This window comes from Acyrthosiphon pisum, chromosome A2 (genome assembly GCF_005508785.2).
Source record: "Acyrthosiphon pisum isolate AL4f chromosome A2, pea_aphid_22Mar2018_4r6ur, whole genome shotgun sequence".
NCBI classification, from domain to species: domain Eukaryota; kingdom Metazoa; phylum Arthropoda; class Insecta; order Hemiptera; family Aphididae; genus Acyrthosiphon; species Acyrthosiphon pisum.
The window spans coordinates 36,328,304-36,345,214 of record NC_042495.1 but is presented as its reverse complement, the minus strand read 5'-3'; the positions used below and the strand labels follow the sequence as shown (position 1 = coordinate 36,345,214).

Sequence of the window (16,911 nt, the reverse complement as noted above, 5' to 3'; positions counted from 1 at the left end):
ATGTATATATGCTAAATTATCAGATATATCAATCTATTAAATTACGTATTTGATATTAATGACATCGGTCAAACTATTATTTTAAAATCACAACAATCGTATTAAAATGATTTATTGGTTAAATGGATTTAAAAATAGACTGGTAGGATTGTGTGTAATAATAATACTCTAAATAATATTTAAAGCTGTAGATGATATCGATAGTATAATTATAGTGATGGTATAATTTTATGTATCGTATGTGTAGAAAAAAAAGTGTCTGTTATAATATCATATCATGCTTATCGTTTATAGTTTGCTCCGAAAAGCACTGATGACAATGACCGTAAGATAATAATTTTGTTCAAATGGGTTTTTAGACACTTTCATATTTAATCACATTATCTAACACAAATATGTATATTATTGTTATGTTGTGTTGACCATTTTATAATAAACTTTATTTGTGCAAGTTCATTTGTATACCTGTCAAACCTAATTTCATACATTTTAAATGATAATTCTGTTAATGTTATTAATCAGTAATAATAACTTATTAGGGTTAGTAAAGTAACAAACTTATATTATAACTTATTAAAATATTATAAAATTCAAACTTTAGATTATGGTATTTATTTTTTACATATATCGTTGATAGTTGAACTTTCATAAATTATAATTAATATTATATAATACATACCATAAATATAGAAGGCAGTTTCAATATATACATAGTATCAGAGTGTTCCAAGTATTAAATAATATATTTGCCAATCAGTGGCAGAGCAAGAAGGATTTTGTGAGGAAATTGCTTCATAGATATCATAGGACAAATGGTTAGTAAACGGAGGGTAGATCTTGTATTATAGTATTACAGTATAATGATTCATTAGACAATTTAGATGACTCAAATCGAGTCCAAGAAGAGGTACCAAGCAACAATATAATGTCTGTCGTGATATTAATATATTGTGGTAATGCTGTGACAACTTTATTGAAAAACTGAAAAATTGGTGTTCCGTCCTGTATACTGTATGCCAGTGTTCGAAATAGATAAGTATTTTTTTTATCTAGATGAAGATAAAGATAATGCAAATCAAATGTATCTAGATAGAGATAAAAGATATTTAACTCATATTTATCTACATAAAAAAAGATACGATTATTTTTTAAATGGTTATAAATTTTGGTATATTTTAGTTGGGCACTAAGAACATAATAATAATTATAATGATATTATAAATAAAAAGGTGGGTAAGTGGATGTCGCTCTGCTGTACAGTAGGTTACAAGTGGGTCACTGTATAATGGATAGTATTAAATTTGAATTCAATGATATAATATCACTGTATAAGAAAAACGATTCTGAACGGAGACGGTTTGTCAGTCTAGATATTAGACATACATATTATAGGTATATACTTATCTATAGTATTATTAATAATTTTCAAAATAGTCATATCACAATATCCATTAGATAAACGCGTTATACATCAACAACAATCCGTGGTACTATCATAGATATATAATAGTATACTTTAGAAGTTTCAAGTACCCACAAATAATATTATACAATCACAACAAAATAACTAAAATAGTTATTCCAGGTTTTTTAATATGTAATTTCGTCCAAATTTGAACTTAAAATTACTATAAAAATAAACTGTGCTTATTTATTTCTTAGAATTTTTGGTAACAGAATTAAATATTTACGTGGAATCTGGTTTTGAATTTTCAATCCTTAGATATAAAAGTTGAACATTTTATAAATTTTTAACTACAAAATAATTATTCAATTTTAAATTTGATAAATTTTGTCCAGATTTTAACTTCAAATGCTTATAAAAAAAAATTGTGCCTATGTATTTGTAATATTTTTCAACTGCTATTGTAACAATGTATCAGGAGCCTTGTATTAAATGTTTACTCTTTTTGACCAAACAGAAAACGTTATTGATATTTATAGAAAAAAAAAACTAAAAAAATTGAAAACTTACAATGTCCGTAAACAGCTCAAAAAGAGTCAAATTATTTTCAAAATTTTATTGTATATAGAAAATGCTAATATAAACATTCAGTGAAATTTTCAAATATTTACAGTCATTCGTTTTTTAATTACAATAAAATAAGAAAATCGTCACATGAGAAATCGAGCGAATATCAAATGTTGTCCATTTGAAAATCCAAGCAATTGTACTGTCCTAAAAGGTGATTACAGACACAAAAAAAAATTTAAAAATTTAAAAAAACACACATTCCACTCAGAATCTAAAAATGTACCTAGATGAATTTATTTAGATTAATAAAAAAATTATCTAAGATGAACGTTTAGATACCTTGTAACTATTTATCTAGATAAGATAAAAGATGAACAAATAATTATCTAGATAAGTCTGAACACTACTGTATGCCTACATACAATTCATATTTAATATAGCATATTACACAGTAAACCTATAGTCTGCAATTATAATAGTTTTTTTTTAAATTTAATTTATTGATATAACATGTGTTATATTAATTTAAGTTGCCTTAAATATTTAATTATATAAAATCTTTCACAACTTAAAGAAAAATTAAAATGTCAAAAAGTTAGTATTTATCACATTTAAAGATATATTCTAAATATATCTTTAATCGTGGTATTTATATTTTATCACATACAGTTGTTTTAAATTACCCATAAAATATGTGGGTAATTATACACTGCACGCCATGATAATTCTTAATCAGATTATACTGTAGAGCCGTAGGGGTGACGATTATTTTCTAATTAAATGCATATGTTATTTAGATGTACCTAACAATTAAATAATAATAATTATTATTATTATTAATAATCGGAAGAATATATTTTCATCAAAGTTATTCTTATTTACGAGAAATAAAAATCTTTGTTAACATCGAAAACTGATAAATCGTTTCTTTAATGGATTAAGCAAAGCACTTTGTGATTGTCATCAGATGGTTATACTAAAAAGTCTATACCCTATATAACGACATAAAACCAATGATGTATATTACAAACAGCTAAATGAATGTTGTGAAATTTTTTAAGAACTTTGTCAACTTCGTCAACATGTTATTATGTTAATAATAGTATAATTATCATAAAATGTTAACGAAATTTAGTTTTGAAATTTATTAGGAAATATAATGTTATTTTCAAAAATGCATTGTTTAATTATTTTAGATATTTAAATAACTTTGAAAAACGTTAAAAAGTTATGATTACGTTATAAGTTATGAGACATAAGATGAATTATTTTTTATTTCAGTATTTCCATTAACTTTTCAATTTTCATTAAACACTTAATATGTGATAACTGTAATTAAAAGGTTTTACATAAACTTATGCAATATAAATAATTTAAAATAATATTATGTCAAACGATTTAATATGAATTAATATATTACATACTTTCAAGTAATATTAATATTTTAAATTGTGTATTTTATAAAAATCAAATTGTTCATAAATGAAAAAATAAATTAAGGTTTATAATATTTTTTCTTTTAAAAGCCGAGCATATTTCAACAGGTTACATTATTTTTGAACAAAATATTTATATAATACTATGTAAGTAATCAACTTAATGCTTAAAAAAATTTGTTTGTGAAGTTGACAAATTGAAATGATATACCTATATACCCATATATTTTTATTTTAAATTTACAATAGACATTTGTTGTATTAAAAATCAAAAGCTTATTAAATTGAATCAAAAAATTATAATTTGGTGATTACACATATTAAGTAATAATTTTGATTGGTCATAAAAAAAATCATCAGCAACAATAATTATAAAGACACACAGCTCTATTTTAAAAATTAATAAATTAGTGGTCGTTAAGTTTGGACGAAGCTCTTAAACAGTGTATCATGAATAAAAATTGTTTTTCTGTTATCACCCTAATTATGAATATATATAAACATAGAAAGAAAGAGAGAAAGTGAGTGAGAGAGAGTGATAAATATTATGCATATAATTAATTTCATGGAGCTGTTTGATATTTGAAATAAAGAAAAAAGAATACAAAAGACAATTATTTTATTATAACTATGGTTTTGTTGGGAAAAAAATGCATATTACGGTTATTTTTTGAATATGGCCTAAGTAGGAAACGCTTAATGGGATTTTTTGTAGTTTTCACGTTCCGGATTTTCAGTTTTTATATTTTTTTATCTGAATGATATATATATTTTTATTTGTTAATTTTTGAACAGCACGCATGAACCATATAAATATTATTTTTTTAGAGGCGTTCATTTTGTTTAAAATGTCTCATATTTTTTTTTAACCTTTTATCCGGAAACAGTAGTATACTTACTTGAACACCGTTTTGAGTTAATATAGTTCATATATAATATATGTACCTAAATAGCACATTTAGTTTCATTGCTACATTAATAATTATACGATTACACAAATATTGCTTTTAATTAATGTAATATTATCAAAATGTGAATAAAGAAGTACAATCAACGATATCAGCTGTACAATGAAATTGAATTAGGTAAAGCAAACAATGCAAAATAATAATAATGGGCTATGCGCTGCTGAAGTGTGCCTATAAAGATTTGAAGTGAATAAATCAAATAACTAAAAATTATGATAAACATTAGAATATGATCTAAAGATGTTCTACAAAAAATCTCGAGATTTTATATTTTATTATAATGTGTAAATGTAATTAAAGTTTTACAAATATATAACCGTTAACACTAAAATCATAAAAAATAATGCTTTGGAAGTCACTTTGCTGTATAGTAGGTTTCGAGGTTACCCCGTCATTGAGTTGGTCAATATGCATAATATGTTAAATTTAATTTCTATGATATATAACTTTAATATAGCAACGAATAAGGAGATTCTGAGCAAAGACACTGTCAGCATCTGGTTATAAGGATGTTTTATAATTAATTTGTATTAATTACCTACGATTGATAATTTATTTTTCTATGAATAGTATGGTAAATTGAACGCATTTTTGCCGAAAGCATTATAGATATTATATTTTTATTATTATAATATTATACCATACATTAAAACTGTTCTTGTATACTATATTAAGTCAATATCTAGAATAGCGCGAATAGGTTTTTGGTATACATATGTATAAAGTTAGTCAAAATATTTTTTTAAATTTTATTGTGGAAGTATAGGTAAAAATAACAGTATACACAAATGAAAAAAGTTTCAAGGTCCTACTAACAAAAAGTTGTACGGTCGGAGTATAGTTGATTGAGCAAAACTTAAAAAATCTCTACCAACGAAAATAAGGTCCAATAAAATTGAGGAGCATTCCAAAAATGTCCAACAAGTTACCAACAAATTAGCTGGATGTATTTGAAATTGAAATATCATGTGTTTAGGTTGTGCTGCTAACTTTATGAGGGTACATTTTTAACATTGAACAAATGTAATGATAACCTTATTCATTTTCTCAAAATCTAAATCTATGATTTTATTTTTACATTCATTATACTGCATCAAGTTTAAATAATATATTTTTCATTGATCGATTTATTTATTTATTTTTTTTTAAACTGTTTTTACGCCAGATACTTAAAACCATATGCTATAAGATTACTTTTATATAAAAATTAAAGGAGAAAATAATTAAAATGAGCATTATAACTTGAATTATTCGTATTAGCAGTAAGTACTAGCTTATTATAAATTATAATTATGTCGATGATACATTAAAAATAACTGTCGCAATTTTTCCATTGTACTATGGTTGGTTGGCAACAAGTGTGTGTGCTCCAAGAATTTTGCCATTTTGGACCTGGATGGTCACCAATCCGAGTACTAGTAGTGGTGGCCGATGCTTACTCTCAATCGCGTTGAGTGATTGATTTCAGCCACTGCGCCACGCCGAGATACTAATAATTGTTATTCGTATTTACAACGGAGTTCCTGGGAAGGACTCGTATAATGTATTATATTATATTATATATAGTGATAATAATATTACGTGTAGTGCGTCTAGAAAACGTAGGCCTAATGGCTAATACTAGAGAACATATATATAATAAAGGCTCTCTAGCTCATACCTTTAACAAAGTTTGATTATTATATAATTATATTACAAAAACTGTGTTATCCGTAACGATGATTTTCGATCTACATTGACTCGTAATGTAGGTATTATTCATCCGTGTTAAAATACTGTAAAAAAAAATAACAATATTATGTGTTTTCCGACGGTGGACTGCGCTGTTATGATATCGACCCACCTACGAACCTCGCGTGTTATCCTTGGAGACATCAAAACGACTTTTTAAGACTTTCTCGAGAGGAAAAAATATTTTACCAACTGACAAAAACCTGCAAATTTGTGTTTATAATACCAGTGGGCTCCGCGTGATATATTATATTGGGCCCCCGGGGCCACGTTTTATTCGTGGCACCTGCTACTTCAAAATGCTAAAGTCGTCTACCACGATATTGTCTAAAAACATTATGATGTAAAAAGTTATTTGTTATTAAACGTTTTTATAAAATATATAATCAACTCTAATGCGGAGAAGAGTTCACGATTCCGCTGCGCTTTGTAATCTAAAATAATGTTTTTTTTCTTTTTCAACAATATCAAAATATCAACCAAAACTAATGAAATATTATTCATAATCATAATATAAATAATATATTATAAGAAAACCACCTCAATGGCAACTGAAATCGTTACATCGTATTTATCATATTTTATTGAATACGCCTTTTGTTCGATATTAAACTATTTAAATCGGGTTGAACCATTGCTTCACAAAACGACAATAATGAACTTAAGTAAAACTTTACAACTGTGGTAGTGGAGTGGTATTATGATGGTGGCCTTTTCGATGCGATTACTGTTAAATTTTAATTTAATTCGTCACTTCATTATATATTTATACTATACACTGACTTTGCATATTGTTCATAATAATATACATAGCATATATTTCAATTAAAACCAAAAAAATGTATTCTAAAAATTTACATATTTTTTACACAATAATAGTAACAACAATGATAATTTAGAAACGCAGAAAATATAACAATAAATAATAGTTATAAAAATAGGGCACAGCTAAAATTATTTATATTTTTTATTCTATACATTTTTATTTAAATGTGATTTTCAGTTAAAATTGAACAATAATTTGACCCTTGGAAATAAAATATGTAACTATAAAAAAAAAAACTATATAAAGCTCTAGATTCTAAGAACGAATCACAATACTTCTGCTTTTGAATAGTTGCGTTATTTCATTTTTAAACTAGTAAAAATGAATACTATTAGATGTTGATTATAAATTGATCATCAATTAAAAATGAATTCAACAAATGGTCGTCTGACCCTAAAACTGTGTTTTTTTTTATTGTAAAAACCACAAAGTATAATATGTAATATTCTTTTCAACTACTAAAAAATAAATAATCTATGATTAAAGAACATATTGTAGAAAACTTGATCCCTAACTAAAGGAAATTATAGACGCTTTAAACATATTGAATATTTTAATGTATTAAACGCTTTTGTTAAACTAACGTTTAATATTAGTTGTAGCAATAGTCTTAAATAATAGCTTAAATATTTATACAATTTCGAAAGTGGAAATGGCAGTGAAAATTATACTGGCGTTTTGTGAACCGATCAAACCGTAATATTATCAGAGTATAATAAATAAAAAATATCGAAGTTACCGTTTTATTATAGAACGGAAATGACAAATACATTAATCATGTCCCTCCTATAGCTAGTTATTGAGACGTCAAAATTCGTAAAATAAAAGTAGCCACAAATAAAAAAGAGAGCGGACAAGAACACTTAAACGAACCGCCTCAACAAATTATACGAGATACGATTGGATAGGTATAGAAAATGGAGAAGTTTTTGATCAATTACCAGGCTGAAATTCCATTCGAATGGCAATCGATTGCAATCAAAATAAAGGGCTATCCAGTGTCCCGGTTTCATCACAGAAACCAATATGTATTGTTAATTAAATTATTAAATCATTAAAACTACACGATAGGATAATATTATTTTCTAATGAATGATTGAAAATAATTCAGATAGATATAATACAGTAATGAATAATAGTTTCATTTAACATTTTCAAAATAAAAAAAAAATGTTAACATATAATATTTAGAATATAATATGCTTATTTACGGTTAAGCTACAAAAAATATGCATACAATATAATATGATATAATATATGTAAATAATTTTTAATTTCATTATTTGTTTTGAAATAAATATATATAGTATATACCAGTGGTAATTTATTAATATATAATAAAGTTATTGCTCTAACCAGGAGAAGGGGTAATTGGATTAGTTCCTCAATATACGTTTTTAGATTCCCCCTTAGCTGAATGCCATGTACTTGAAAAGAACTTGTAGCTATGCGTATAAAAATTAATAATTTTGTAAATTAAAACATATTTGTAAATATATATTAATATTTTGGATGTATATAATTATTGGTTATTCCAGTTTCTGTAGAAACAATCGTAGGAACGGGATGGAGTGGTCAAGCGGACTAAGGCGTCAGCTACGACGCGCAACGTCGCCGGTTCAAAACCCGGTCACAGGCTGCACTTCGCCTCGGGCAGTCACGATGCCTGGAGAGAGAGGCCGCCATCCCCCACCCTGGCATGGTAGATATCTACGAGTGCCCACTAGAAAATTGTGCCAAACTAACAAACACACGTGTTTAAACCTACAGTACCCTCCCCCAAAGTTAAAAACCGCCCAATGGCCTGATAGTTGCCATGGGTTAATCGATAAAAAAAAAATCGTAGAAACTGGACAATATAATATACATTATTATGTTTGGTTATTTTTCTCGTATATCGATAAAATTTATTCATTATTGAAACGTATACATAGGTAATGTTGACGTATAATGGCCGCATTATGTTACAAAATAGATCCAGTGATCTAGTTATAGCTATACTTAACATAGAAAGAGAAAAAAAAATTTAAGATTAATTACAAGTTGTTATTGATGATAACAATATTTTAAATGGGTTCGGTTGAAGTACAGGCATATACAATTTTAAAATATTTAATATGGTTGCTGTAATATAAAAGTATACACCGTTTATAAAAAGTTTAATTTGAACTTTGATGTTTTGTAGGTACTCTTTATTCTTTAATATGAGCCCATGTATAACTACAAAATCCTAGTTATGCCACTAAATATAAAGCGTAATTGGTAATACTACAACATTTTGAGTCATCTAAATATATATATTAATTCGTCCCAAATTATATTTAGGTATCATAATAATATTATCTATTAGGTCGTACACTCCTTTATTGATGTCAGTTTTGTGCGATCATAATAATATAGATGACACGTGCAAATAATACGACGTAAGGTGGTGTTTATAAAACGTTGTATTACATTTACATTAAATGCATAGGTTTGGACCTCATGACGATAAATTACAGTGTCATGTTCACGCAAAAAATACCGTAGAAATTTGTTAATCTTGTTCATATATTCTAATTAATGTTTACGCCCGTAGATGTGCGTGTTGGAGCGTCGGACCTACACGCACCCACACACCCACACACACAAGGATACTGCAGTTTAGTAGGCGTGGTTGTCATTTAACTATAATATGCCCTCCAACCCCACCTACAAAATAACACCAACAAACCCTTCGGTAATGCGATACAATATAATAATATACCTGCGCAACACGGTAATTAAACGAAATGAAAACCAATTACGGAATTTATCATTAATTACACCTGTCGTTGAATTGCCGCCTGTTGTGTCGTGATGACGGTGGTCATAAACTGTGTCGATAATATTATACTATAATGGAAAACACTATGGCAATTAGTTCAAAAATTATGCATCGTACGCGATAAAAAATAATATATTACATCGTACACGAGAACCTTGACATCGGGACGAAAAGTGCGTTGTGCACTACAGGTTTTAAGTGGGTCGAAATAAAAATTTGACAATATTGTGCAGCACTGCAACCTAGATATTTTGACCAGAAATCACCGCGTCAAGGGTTGGGGCCTGGGGGACCATAAGGAGCTAACTAAAGGTCGTTAAATAATTAGGAGTTCGGCCAGTGTTAATGCATATTAACAGGAGGATATGGGCCGGACGTCCACAAAACCACACATCCTCTCACCTCTCTAAAATACACTAACGTACTATAATAATATTATCTTGCATAGTCTATGTAGACAAACGTATTAATTTTTTTTAAGCCTGTGAAATCGATTATGAGTAATTTTCCATGATACTTAATCTAATTTCAAAAAAATTATTTTCATTACAACTTTAATATTGTCATATTTATTATTGTATATAGGTATACCTAGATTTATTCCGAGCTTCGATAAACTTTTCCTTTTGAGTGAATTTATTTTAAATATTTTCTGAATCTAATTTATTCAAAACGAGTATATTATGTCACTTTCAATATTAAAATGAACATAGTGGCAATTTCATTCCTAATAATAATGGACCTAATATCCAAGTTTCGATTCAACTCATTAGGTACGGAAAATTAGAGTTCTTGGCATGTAGATCATAGGGTCAGATATAATACAATTTGAATAAGTCTATATAGGTACCTGCTACACTTGGGAACACACTTTCATATTAATCTACTAAGGTCAAAATTAGAATCAAAAAAAAATATATATATAGTTATAGAACCGTAGTCAGAATATTAATTGTCTTCGTGACAAATAAAATAAGTGTATCTTGTCGGCGTTAACGTGTGGAAAAAATATGTTATGCACACGTAATTTATTTTGTCGTGGACTTTTAAAAATATTGGGGGCTCAAGTCATCTCTCCCGTTACGTAATGGTTAGAAGGTTAGAAAAGCTATGGTGGAGACCGAAGCAGGGGTTGGAGAAAGAAAAATGCGTGTGTCGAAAAAAATACTCTTTAACCAGTCTGTTCCTTTTGAGTCCATTAAGATAGGAATTAACCTACATATATACACACATACACTATTACGCGTATGCTACAGCTTGTTCTGGAGATTGACTAATGCTCTGGCGGTCGTGTATATGCTAACCACTCGAAAGTATGGCCTGCCTACCCCACTAGCGGTGGTCCACGGTCGATCTGCAGAGGGTTGCCGAGCGTGCTGGTGACAGCTCGTTTATTGGGCCTCTAACTCCATCACGATGTAATAAACACTGTTATACCGAGGTAAAGACTATGTCATAGACACAGCTGTATCGTATTATAGTATACCTAGTGCCTGTAGTGCGTTTTTCATGGCTTCCACGCTCGCGACTTACTATAACGAGAACTCGAATAAATCTTAGATTTTTTTCTCATTTCGACACTACCTACTGCGCGCAGTAAGCCAGTAACACAATAATAATATAATAATATATCATGAAGCAAGACATTGCCTCGGTTAATAATAATATTATGTTCACTTGATTTGGATTCACTGGTTCAGAGAGCACAAATCGAATATCGTTTTTATTTATGGATTTACAGTCGTCACAGTGCTTCCCTCCCATGCGATTTCTGTTATAATCAATGCAATGTATAATATTATATATGGAGAAACTTAGACATTCCTGTAAAATTGAGATCGATGGGGTGCAATAAGTAAATATTTCATTTGAATTTTTGGTCGATGGAAGTTAAACAACGATGAGAACACGTTTGGCCACATTATTATTATTATAGTGCATTATGTTCTAAGATAATATAGATTTCTTGTACCTATGACTTTGTATTATTTATCTCTGAAATATCAAGATAACGATATTCGATAGTATTTACTGTAAATATATTTAAAAATCCAATATTAATTAACGATTTATAATGTTTTTTTTAACAAATTATATACACAAATGTCTGTAAGTAAGGTAAGATAATATTTATTATTATATTCGTCAGAAACATCAAAGATTGACACAACCATTAAAAATATAAACGTGTATATATTATAATTGTATTTATAAAATATATTATATTATGAAGCGCTGGGTACAAAGACAGCTTAACTCAGATGGTTTAATCCATTCAAAAAATGGAGTAACGATACGATGCTGTTCAGAATTGTTTAACCTATATAAATCCATTACCGGCTTATTTTGATATTTAAATTATAAAATATCATATGATTAAAATAAAAGACATATAATACTTAAGTTTATTTTGCCATTAATATCGAATAAAGAACAGCACAACTACACATTGAAATATCACATAATTAGTAGTCACGCACTTCTTGTGTTTAGCAAGATTCGATCGATTTTATTTTTTATGGCTTAGGGTTTTGAATTTATAAATTTTAGATCTCATTGGATAAACCTGCATAATAAAATAATAAAATTTATTTTGTATTAATTAAAGAAAACAATTCTGTATTGTAATCATGGTTTATTTGTAGGCAGAACGCGTCGTCTAACGATGAGAAAAAAATTTAAATTTACGCAGCAAATCCCCTGTAAAATCTAACATCTTATTTGATTTTTTTAATCCACAGTTCCGATAAAATTACTCAATAAAAAAAAATCGTCAATATTTCCGGTCAAACACGGTGTCCCAATATTCTTCTAACGACAAAAAATCTCGCATAGTGTACCAGAGCGTACCTACTTATAGAGTAATATACTACTCAATAAAATCGTTTCACCTTTTCACAAATATGATATTCCACTCGTGTATTGTATTCACAATGTGAAAATGAGGTTAGAATACATAACATACACAACATTATTAGTGTCATGTGTTTCATATAATATGGAAACTTATAACTCTTGGGGAAAATAATTAAGTACTTATTAGGACTAAAATTTCCTTATTGCAAATAGAGCTATAGTTGTAGTCACCTACAAATGTAAATATTAATTAATAATTTTACTATTAATCAATTGGTAATATAGTATACACTGTCCAAGTTAATTTAAAGTTTAACTTTAAAATTAATAAACAATTACGTGCGTATATCACGAATATTCTTCTTCTTCTTCTTCTTCTTCTTCTTCTTTAGTTTCGGCCTATAAGACCATCCTGAAAACACTAAACTTTGCCACCTATCTCTGTCCTCAGCTACTTCTCTCCATTTGACACCAGGCTCTATCCTTTCCACTTCTCTCTTCACACCGGTTTCCCATCTCAACTTAGGTCTACCTAGTGGTCTTTTTCCATTAGGCTCTTCTTCGATCACACGTTTTATTAAAGTACCCTGTTTGCGCCAAGCATGTCCTGCCCAAATTAGTTTCCGCTTGGCGATCTCTCTGACTATATTCGGCCTCTGAAAAAGTCCTTGGATCTCCACGTTATATCACGAATATTACAATTGAAAATACATTTAAATGAATACTGCAATTTACGCAATTATAAAATGTATAGGTATTTTAAATTTGTAAATAATTACTTTTTATTATTTGCATTTAATTTCATCGACATATTATAATAACAAAATAAGTGATAACTACTACTCGTATACATATTTCATAATGCTCACAAGGTGAATACTTAATTTAAACCCGATAAATAGATCCAAATACCAGTAAATATAACGTACAATAAGTCAATATAATATATTATAATAATTAGTATCTTTAATCCATACGAAATATAACAGTATCAAAACTCAAAGGAGGTGTATAATTAAATAAAATTAATATTTTTTATAAACTAACGCCAGACGCCGCTGAGCTTTATATAAACTATATTATATTATAAAACAAGGTTATACAATTTGAGCACCTTTTTATGCTCTGCAGTAATGAAACCAATATTGATGAATTTCCCTAGAAAAAATACACACTACCTACTGGTAAATTAATCTGAGTATAAAATACGTTGTCGGGTTCCAGGATATAATTGGTTTATTTTTAAAGCTAATAATATTATATCCACGTCGATACAGTTTTTTTTTTATGATTATAGATTCATAAAGACGCGAGATTCATTGTGCAATGTATAATATTTTTCATATATTATATTATAGTATACAGATATAATAGCATTACGCTGTTGGAAATCATTTTTATTGGATAAAACCAATATTTAATTTTTTGTATAATATAAACACAGTTTGATATCATTAAAACGTAAACATTTTTTTTAACATACCTCTGAACATATGACTTTTACTGTATCCATATGACCTATAGGCTATAATACTTGTTCAATATAATATTATATTGATTATAATGTAAAGTTATAATATAAAAATTTTCATACAAATGTTTTATTATACAGTATCTATTAAAATCACGAGAAGATTTCGTTTATAAATATCTTTACATAATACACATAAAGCAGGTGCCACTGCGTTAGGCAGTAGGTACTTTATTATTCTTAAGAGAAAAATAAATTACCTCTCTATAGAATATTTACAATCGATAAAAATATTATTTACAATTTTTGGAAAACTTTATCTACAAGGAAAAATTATAAATACCCGACTGACGAAACTGACTAAAAAAATGTCATTGCCACAATAATATATCCATTGTTTAGTTCACAATCTAAAATAGAAAAATTGCGATAAATTAACGCCAGAGATGTAAAAATGATATTTTATATAGTTTTTTATAAATGTGATGTCTATAACACTATAATAGTACACAGAATTGTATTATTCAAATCATATCTATAAATAAGTTAAGAGAGTAAAAATTATACTGATAAAATTACATGTTATTATCTTAAATGTATTAGTGGTAGGTATATTATTATCTTATCAGTTATCACTGGAGTTGTAAGTTAAAAAGGTTTTCTTGTGTTTAATTTAACTGTATATTAAATTTTATTTGAAAACTTTAAATATTGATAACATTTTATTTTAAATATCTACATCATACCTATGATAATAATCAATAGTCTGGGCATAAACGAGTTAGAAAGTTAAAGTTAAGTTAGTTTTAACTTTATAACTTTACTTTTTGAGAGTTAATTTTCATTAACTTAATTTTTAACTTAACTAGTTTTTGTTAATATTTATTTGATAAACATTAGTTACTTTTAATAAAATCCAAGTGACTTTAATTTATAAACAATTACATATTTATAATAAATATAATACAATTGTTATTGATGATACATGTCGCAAAAACATTTACTCTTTATTATTTTAAACCATATTAGGTACTGGATATTTTTAAATTAAAAAAAAAAAAATAAAATAAATGACTTAATTAAATTAATAAGTTAATTGCGTAAGTTTCCATATAACTATTAACTTAACTGAGTTAAAAAAAAATATGATAACTATTAACAACCATAAACTTTAAAATAATATTTTCTATCAATTTAACTTAAATCATTTAAATATTATTAACTTGCCCAGGCTTGGTAATAATTAATAACAAATTAAATTAATATTACCATTAGAAGTTACGAAAAAAAAAATAGGTATATATTATAAATCAACCATTGAGTCTCCAAAAGAGTCAAAAGTTGTGGCACTTCAGCACTCAGTATAATATTATAATCGATTAAACATTGTTTCAATGTTGAGTTAGGTTAATTATTTGCTAATGTTAAGTTGATTATTTTCTAAAAGTCAAAAACAATATAATATACAAACCAATAATGCTGTTGTATAAAATATCTGTCACGTAAATTTCGTAGTTTTATTTTAAAAAAAAGTGGGTTAGTGGATGTCACTCTGCTGTACAGTAGGTTACAAGTGGGTCACTGTATAATGGATAGTATTAAAATTGAATTCAATGATATAATATCACTGTATAAGAAAAACGATTCTGAGCGGAGACGGTATGTCAGTCTAGGTATAAGATATATTATATACTTATCTATGGTATTAAAAAAAAAAAATTGACCAATAATAGGTATCTATAATAAATTTCAAATTAATAATATCACGATATCCATTAGGTACATATAACGCGTTAGAATACTTAAGAAGTTTCAAGTGCCCACAAATAATATATCACAAAAAATAAAAAAAATAGTTGTTCTAGGTTTTTTAATATATAATTTCGTCCACATTTGAACTTAAAACGACTATAAAAATAAACTGTGCTTATATATTTTTTAGATTTTTTGGTAACAGAATTAACTACTTACGTGAAATCTTGTTTTAGATTTTCAATCCTTAGATATAAAAGTTGTACCTACATTTTATGAATTTTTAACTACAAAATAATTATTCAATTTTAAATTTGATAAATTTTGTCAAAATTCGATCTTTCAATGCTTATAGAAAAAATTGTGCCTATGTATTTTTAATATTTTTCAACTACTATTTTAACAATATATCAGGAGCCTTGTATTAAATGTTTACTCTTTTTGACCAAACAGAAAATTTTATTGATATTTATAGAAAAAAAAACTAAAAAAAAAAAACTTACAATGTCCGTAAACAGCTCAAAAAGAGTCAAATTATTTTCAACATTTTATCGTATATAGAAAATGATAATATAAACATTCAGTGAAATTTTCAAATATTTACAGTCATTCGTTTTTTAATTACAATAAAATAAGAAAATCGTCACATGAGAAATCGAGCGAATATCAAATGTTGTAAAAATATGAATTTCAAACGCTCATAAAAATTTAATTTTATTTGCTTGTAGACATTTTTTTTTTTTTTAAAGGTAGACAAACTTATGAGGAATTTTGTATTACATTTTCAAATCTTAGATTTAAAAAGAAAATTTTTCATGAATTTCTAACTCAAAATAATTTGCAAATTTTCGTCATTTTTACGTATTTTGTCAATATATGAACTTTAGATGCTTATAAAAAAAAATTGTGACTATGGATTTTTAATTTTTTTCATCCGCCTTTGAAACAATATAATAGGAACCTTCTATTAAATTTTCAAGCTTTTTTAACCAACAAATAAAATTTTATTGATATTTATAGAAAAAAAAAATAAAAAAAATGGAAACTACAAATGTCCGTAAACAGCTCAAAATAAGTCAAAATATTGGAA

At 27.0% G+C, this 16,911-nt stretch overlaps 1 protein-coding gene across 4 annotated transcripts in view; it reads right to left on the bottom strand.

The window, feature by feature from the left end:
* LOC100162601 (cyclic nucleotide-gated cation channel subunit A-like) overlaps positions 1-16,911 on the bottom strand; it is a 207,743-nt gene that overhangs the window by 160,702 nt on the left and 30,130 nt on the right. The gene's annotated exons all lie outside the window — the stretch shown is intronic.